The sequence below is a fragment of the Periplaneta americana genome, chromosome 17 (genome assembly GCF_040183065.1).
Source record: "Periplaneta americana isolate PAMFEO1 chromosome 17, P.americana_PAMFEO1_priV1, whole genome shotgun sequence".
NCBI lineage: Eukaryota > Metazoa > Arthropoda > Insecta > Blattodea > Blattidae > Periplaneta > Periplaneta americana.
In genome coordinates, this window is record NC_091133.1 from 85,247,742 (window position 1) to 85,255,351 (window position 7,610).

The window sequence follows — 7,610 nt, forward strand, 5'->3', positions numbered from 1 at the left end:
CATGTGTCTGGACTATTATATTTATTTTAAATTTCTGAATGTATAAGAATTTCTATACCTCATTATTGAGGAATGGGAGCACTGTAATGTTTCTTTTGTAACAGCCTGTACTCATGTGTTAGAAGTCTGCAGGTGTTCAGGCCGCCACTTGGAGAAATATGAATAACATACTGCACAACAATGCAGAAAAAAGAAAAGTGATCCCGGTATATTGTGTAAACTTAAAGACGAGATTAAATAAAGTAGAGTTTACATTTCATATGATATCTTCATGAAGGTAAACTTCATGTAAAAAGTTTCTGTTAGCACTGTTACGTAGTTTTATTGACGTATGCATGTGTGTGCGAGAGAGAAAAATAGGGAGATTGTTTTAAGTTATTTCCTATATAATTTGTATTAGACCTAGAGTTCAAGTCCTATACAACTTGGTCCGAAACATCGCGGATGTGGATGTAAGACTGTAACATATGCCCTCGAAAATACCTTTATTAAAATCATATTCCGATATACTGTACCACGGTCAAGCTATAAAAAGGGGAGGAGGTGAATGATGTCCCCCATAATACCGTTATATGGGGATTCTATGGTTTTGCTTTTCTCCCCCTCCCCCTCAAGGAAACGGTTCTCTCTCCGCCTAATGCTTCTTTGACATAGAAAGAATATCACATTTTCCTTAATTGATTAAAGAGATTTGCAAACATTCTTCAAGATGTCTGATGTATCAGGATATTTCTGAGCATACAAATCGCAAAATAGCATTCCATTTTTCTACATTCACCATGCACGAGAATCATATCAGATTTGTTAACATTGGAAAATAGTATCCACTCTAAATATTCACTACACATTACTTCAACAATAAAACAAACAGTAAACAATATAACAATACTGTTTAAAAATATCTCCTTGTCCGTTACTATTTCTGTTAATATTCTACGCGCATCTTACTCCTTAGCGAATGCGCGCCTATGCAAACTGCAATATATCATTGCTTCTTAGCAGCAGCGGTCGATGCAACTCGCTACATAGCATAAAGGATACAAATAAAGTAACTCTTAAAACTGCAACATGCATAATAAAAAATAATAATCCGTGGCGCCACAGCCCTTGAAGGGCCCAGACCGACCAGCCGGCTGCTGGCCTCACGTTCACATGCCGAAGCTGAGGTGGACGATCATCCAACTAGAATGGAGGTATCGTGTGGTTAGCACGATGATCCTTTTGCATACGAGTAATGATCTTCAATTTATTTCATACACATCATAACTTATAAATACCGAAACCCATACAATCACACAACCACCAACCACTTAAATGTTTCACGCAATTATAGAGATTCTACAAATCTCCATCCATTTTTTTATTTGCATTTTTTTCAAGGATGTTTTATATGCTTTTATTTTGCCAAGGATTATTTAATTTATGGTCGGCATGGTTGGCATAGTTGGTTTAGCGCTGGCCTTCTATGCCCGAGGTTGCGGGTTCGATCCCGGGCCAGATCGATGGCATTTAAGGGGTTAGGTACAGCTAGCTTACAGCAGTAAAATTTTGGAAATATTCAACTTTTTTCTCCGTTCCTGTATCTTGTACAATAATGAAAATTAGTATGTTTAAAACTCTGTCCTGCTATACGAAAAAAATATTTTTACGATTTAAAAAAAAACTATCCAACATTCTGTGATGAAATTTTTTGTATGTATTTATACATGTCATATCAACAATATGGTCGACCTGGTTGGCGAGTTGGTATAGCGCTGGCCTTCTATGCCCAAGGTTGTGGGTTCGATCCCGGGCCAGGTCGATGGCATTTAAATGTGCTTAAATGCGATAGGCTCATGTCAGTAGATTTACTGGCATGTAAAAGAACTCCTGCGGGACAAAATTCCGGCACATCCGGCGACGCTGATATAACCTCTGCAGTTGCGAGCGTCGTTAAATAAAACATAACATCAACAATATGATGCAAGATCGATAAAAAATAAATTAATTTAAAAAAAAGGTCAACTATCAATATTTCCTTCTAACACAAAATAAAAAAAAAATATTATTTATTAAGGAATGTAGTTGAAAGAGCATGATATTGTAAACATGAGTTTCAGTAATAAAATAAAAGCGAGAGAACATGAAAAAGTTAACAAGTTTATGAGTTATGAGGGAAACGCTTCATCACTGCTCAGTGAACTGCCACCATTTTTAATTTTGAAAAAAAATATATATAAGTATTTTTTTTTTAAATTGTGTGTATATATATATATATATATATATATATATATATTTTTTAATATAGCAGGACAGTGTTTTACACAAACCAATTTTCATTTTCATTATTGTACAAGATACACTAATGGAGGAAAAAAATGTTGAATATTTCCAAAAATTTTACTGCTGTAAGTTGTACCTAACCCCTTAAGTGTGTTTAAATGCGACAGGCTCATGTCAGTAGATTTACTGGCATGTAGAAGAACTCCTGCGGGACAAAATTCCGGCACACCGACGACACTGATATAACCTCGACAGTTGCGAGCGTCGTTAAATAAACCAACTTTTTTTTTTATTTTATGACACTGACAGTGAGTGACATTATTTATTTAAGTTCGGACTCCGTTATTTTTATTTTATCTCATTGCTGAAATTTTATTGCCTTTGTTTTTTTAATATAATAATCAATTACTTAGTTGTTGTATTACACTTTGTAAGATTTATACTTATATTTTTGTTAAGTGAGGTTTTCGGTGAATACTTCATTTTCCACTGCTCTTTTATGATAATATTACATGTCATAATCCCTAAATACGTTTTGTATTTCAAAAGGAACATTCGCATTCCATTTTCTGCCTGTATATCTTGTACTTTACATCCTCCATTTACCTACCGCTACCTAGTCGATTGGCACACAGTAGGCCTATGTGTACTAGATGTAAATGCCGGCAGAGGTCACAGCCATTGCGATCTTCATTTTAGTTCAGCTGTGTCTAGTGAGTCCAGTGGAAGAACGTGTGTTCGAGTATGAAGGATTGGGAAGACAGCATTTGCACAGTGAAGGTAGGTACTGTATGTATTGTATAATGCAATTCATCATACAATTTTTGTGGACAACATATTAGAAAAAGTTATTTGAATGCAGCACATGAAATAAATGAGCAAATATTTCTTACTGTATGTATTGAAGACGGCTTTAGTTGTGCCATCTTAGGATGACCGAAAAAAAAAAAAATCAGTCCATTTAACTTCGGACCGGGACTGGCAGATTTAATCTGAAACCTGGTGTGTTTAAACTTGCTTTACTATTATTTAGTTAGACCATATTACTACTGAGGTTACATTAGGTTAAGTTTCGTTTACGTTATCGGAAATGTCATGGCTGGATTTCGGTCACTTGGAGTTACGACAGTTGTACTCCCCGAACTGCTCCATTAGACGGATGTAGTTATATGAAATGATCCTAGGTAACTCCAACTAGGAATGAACTGTTCAACTGTTACAAACAGCTGATGATTGAATGTCACTGTGCTCTTCATTTGCCTACCACGACTCCTTTCCCCTCGTAACTTCATCGGGTATATTCATTCCGGAATTTACGTGTACCTTTCGCTAGCTCATGACGAAGCCAAAGGTAAGAAACTTTTTTTTTTTCCAGAATTTGCGCACACTCGTTCGATGACCCTGCGCCATAACTACTCGGACGGACAGTAGGTCACAAACTATAACATCAGTAGTGAATATAACATGATATTTCGTTTGTTACGGCATTTGCACAGTTGGAACATGCAAAATATAATGAAAAGTTTTATTTAGAAATGTCGACGAAAAGTAATTGTTCATGCACGAGGCAGAAAATTTAAAGCACACATAAACTTGTTAGAGTCGACGGCAATTGGGAAGGCGGTTGTCTGCTAGCGTTTGCGTCGAGAAAGACAGATAGAATGAGAGAGAGAGAGAGAGCAAGGCAGCGTACAACATTGCCATATTGTATTCATGCGTACGTGCAATACAAATAGCGCAGGAGAGAATTTAAATTATCAAAAGGCAATAATGACAGCCGTTGATTACTGTAAACATGACACCAAACAAACCCTGTTTCCTTCACTAACAATATTCTTTGCACAGTTTTCAATCCCATACCATATGCTTCTGCAGTCGTTTCTTGCGCGTTGGCAACGTTGCAGCCAGCATCATGATGGCCGACATCGTTCTACTCATCATTGTTTTTAAAATTATACACCTTAAATACAATTTCCAGCACCTGCCTGCGCAGTACTTGTCTTTTTTACAGTCCTCTCCTTCCATTTATTTATTTTACACACAGTATAGGCCTATGTTAGTTTTTACTTATTCATTGTATTGAAAAAAAAATTCTGAAAGTTAGAATTTATAAAACAGTTATATTACCGGTTGTTCTGTATGGTTGTGAAACTTGGACTCTCACTTCGAGAGAGGAACAGAGATTAAGGATGTTTGAGAATAAGGTGCTTAGGAAAATATTTGGGGCTAAGAGGGATGAAGTTACAGGAGAATGGAGAAAGTTGCACAACACAGAACTGCACGCATTGTATTCTTCACCAGACATAATTAGGAACATTAAATCCAGACGTTTGAGATGGGCAGGGCATGTAGCACGTATGGGCGAATTCAGAAATGCATATACTGGGTGTTCATTTCAAAGTGTGTCATGACGTCACTGTTGTAAGTCAGCGATTTGAAGCGAGTTTCGGTTTTTATGTCGGAGAAGTTGGCGTTCAATCTGAACTTGAGAACGTGTACGGTATAACTTGAACGTCGTAGCAACAGATGGCGGTCTGTACGGTCTGTGTGCTACCATAACCTCTTTCGAACTGTGTTTTGCGCGGGCAAGTCGTACGCAGGGTATTTGTTATCATTCGTTGCATACCGCAACATTCCACAACAAAAATCAAATGCTGCGTGTCCATGTTGACCGTCGAAGTTAATGTCAACAAATATGTAAGTAATCGTCTTAACCCTCTCGCCATATCCCGACAGTAAGAAAAAAACTCACCTCGATACGAGTTTCCAAACAGTTCACATTCCTGCCAGCACCGGTGTTACCGCATGTATCGGTACATACTTCCAGAGTCCGTGGGTATCCACGGACTCTGCGTACTTCAGAATGAACGCCGTATTTGCTAGGCAACTTCTCTGGCATTTAGGTAATACGCCTCTGCGGGAGTGTAGGAAGATTGAATTCTCTAGGCTCACCGGCTAGCCACATGACGACATACAGCAAGCCATGACACACTTTGAACTGAACACGCAATAGCATGTTAGTTGGGAGGCCGGAGGGAAAAAGACCTTTAGGGAGGCCGAGACGTAGATGGGAAGATAATATTAAAATAGATTTGAGGGAGGTGGGATATGATGATAGAGAATGGATTAATCTTGCTCAGGATAGGGACCAATGGCGGGCTTATGTGAGGGCGGCAATGAACCTCCGGGTTCCTCAAAAGCCAGTAAGTAAGTAAGTAAGTAAGTAAGTAATTTATTGCATATAGCATATAGCGCATATAGCAGACGACCGTCTTCCCAAATATCGTAGACTCTAGTAACGTAGAAAAATGTTAATGAACATAAGTTGTTAACAAAGTTAATATTTAGAGTTAACGAAAACTTTGTAGTAGTGATGAACTCTTATTCTCTCTTTCCTTATTTTTTACCTATTCTGTTCTACTCGATTCTACATTAAATTTTCCTGAGATGAGTAATAAACTAATAGGGCTAGTTTAAAAAATCGATATAACTGACTTCCGCTGGTTATACTCGTATATACGAAAATTAAGGCCTAGATTAGAATCTTAACATGGACACAGTATTAGTTGTCTGCTGTCTTTATCATTTCTTTGTTGAAACTTCATTGAAAGAGCTCGTATTTGAAGTCTGTTAACCTATATACAACTACCTTGTATTGCGTTTTCAAATTCGTTTCTGTTATGAACAGAAAATAAATTGATTTATTCTGACGATGCAAACAGAAAATGTTCTTATTTATTTCTTCAATGTAGCTATGTCTTCTATTAATAATTCCAAGTCTGTTTCATTTAAGCTGGTTTCATAAGAGGAAATGCAGTCAAATTAGTCCGTATCTTGCTTTAGTATAAAATTGCAGTTGCTGTAACACACCGGGTCGTCTACATGACCTTTATATTTGCTCTTTTGAGGAAAGTTGTGTTAATGTCGTGTACAGTTGACCTCGTCCATGATTACGTGATTGCTGACAGGGCGATAATTCATATAAAAACAAATCACATTTCCTTTTGTAAAACTCATCTATTGGCTGTTCAGATTTTTCATGCACTTAACAACTAGACGAGATATAAAAAAGAGGAAACTGTGCTATCCCTCTCTCTCTCTTTGTTTCACGAGCAGAATGCACTTGTAGAAAGAAATAAGTGTGATATTGCGAAACATTATTTTGTAATATAATTTTAAATTGATTTTTTTTTTTCAAAATATTTGGCAGTGAAAATGTATTGCTTCAATTTTCTCGTATATTAATTTACTTAAGTATTTATTTCTTTATTTACATATTTATTTATTTGTTTGTTTAGTTTATCTATCTATCTATCTATCTATCTATCTATCTATCTATCTATCTATCTATCTATCTATCTATCTATCTATCTATCTATCTATCTATCTATCTATCTATCTGTCTATCTGTCTGTCTGTCTGTCTGTCTGTCTGTCTGTCTGTCTGTCTATGCCTGCCTGCCTGCCTATTTATTTATTTACTTACATACTTAGTTACTTACTTATTTACTTACTTATTTATTTACTTATTTATTTACTTATTTATTTATTTACTTATTTATTTATTTACTTACTTATTTATTTACTTATTTATTTATTTACTTATTTATTTACTTACTTATTTATTTACTTACTTATTTATTTACTTATTTGTTTACTTACTTATTTGTTTATTTACTTATTTGTTTACTTATTTATTTACTTACTTATTTATTTACTTACTTATTTACTTACTTGCTTATTTATTTACTTACTTATTTATTTACTTATTTATTTACTTATTTATTTACTTATTTATTTACTTACTTATTTATTTACTTACTTATTTACTTACTTATTTATTTACTTATTTATTTACTTATTTACTTACTTACTTACTCACTCATTCACTCATTCATTTATTTATTTATTTACTTATTTATTTATTTACTTACTTACTCACTCACTCATTCGCTCATTTATTTATTTATTTATTTATTTAATACAAAGTACAGAAATAAAAAAATAAACAAATGCAGAGTGACCAAGTAAGAAAAAGAAAGGAAATAAGACTACGTACAAATACTCTGTCCCAAGAAAAACTGCACGAAACGACGAGTCAACGCCAGGATAGGAGAAGAAATGTCTAAGGACTGTTTTCAGAACATGTACAGGGTGATAGTGAGGGAAGAATAAAGTGCATAAGATTTGTTGATGAATTGGTATTAGCAGAAGAGACGATACTAAGGGATATGCCACTGAAGCTAAATGGCAGCTATGAGCAGTATGGGATGAAGATAAATGCAAACAAGATGAAGACCATGGTTGTCGGAAGAAAAATAAAGAAGGGAAACGTGCGAATATTAAATG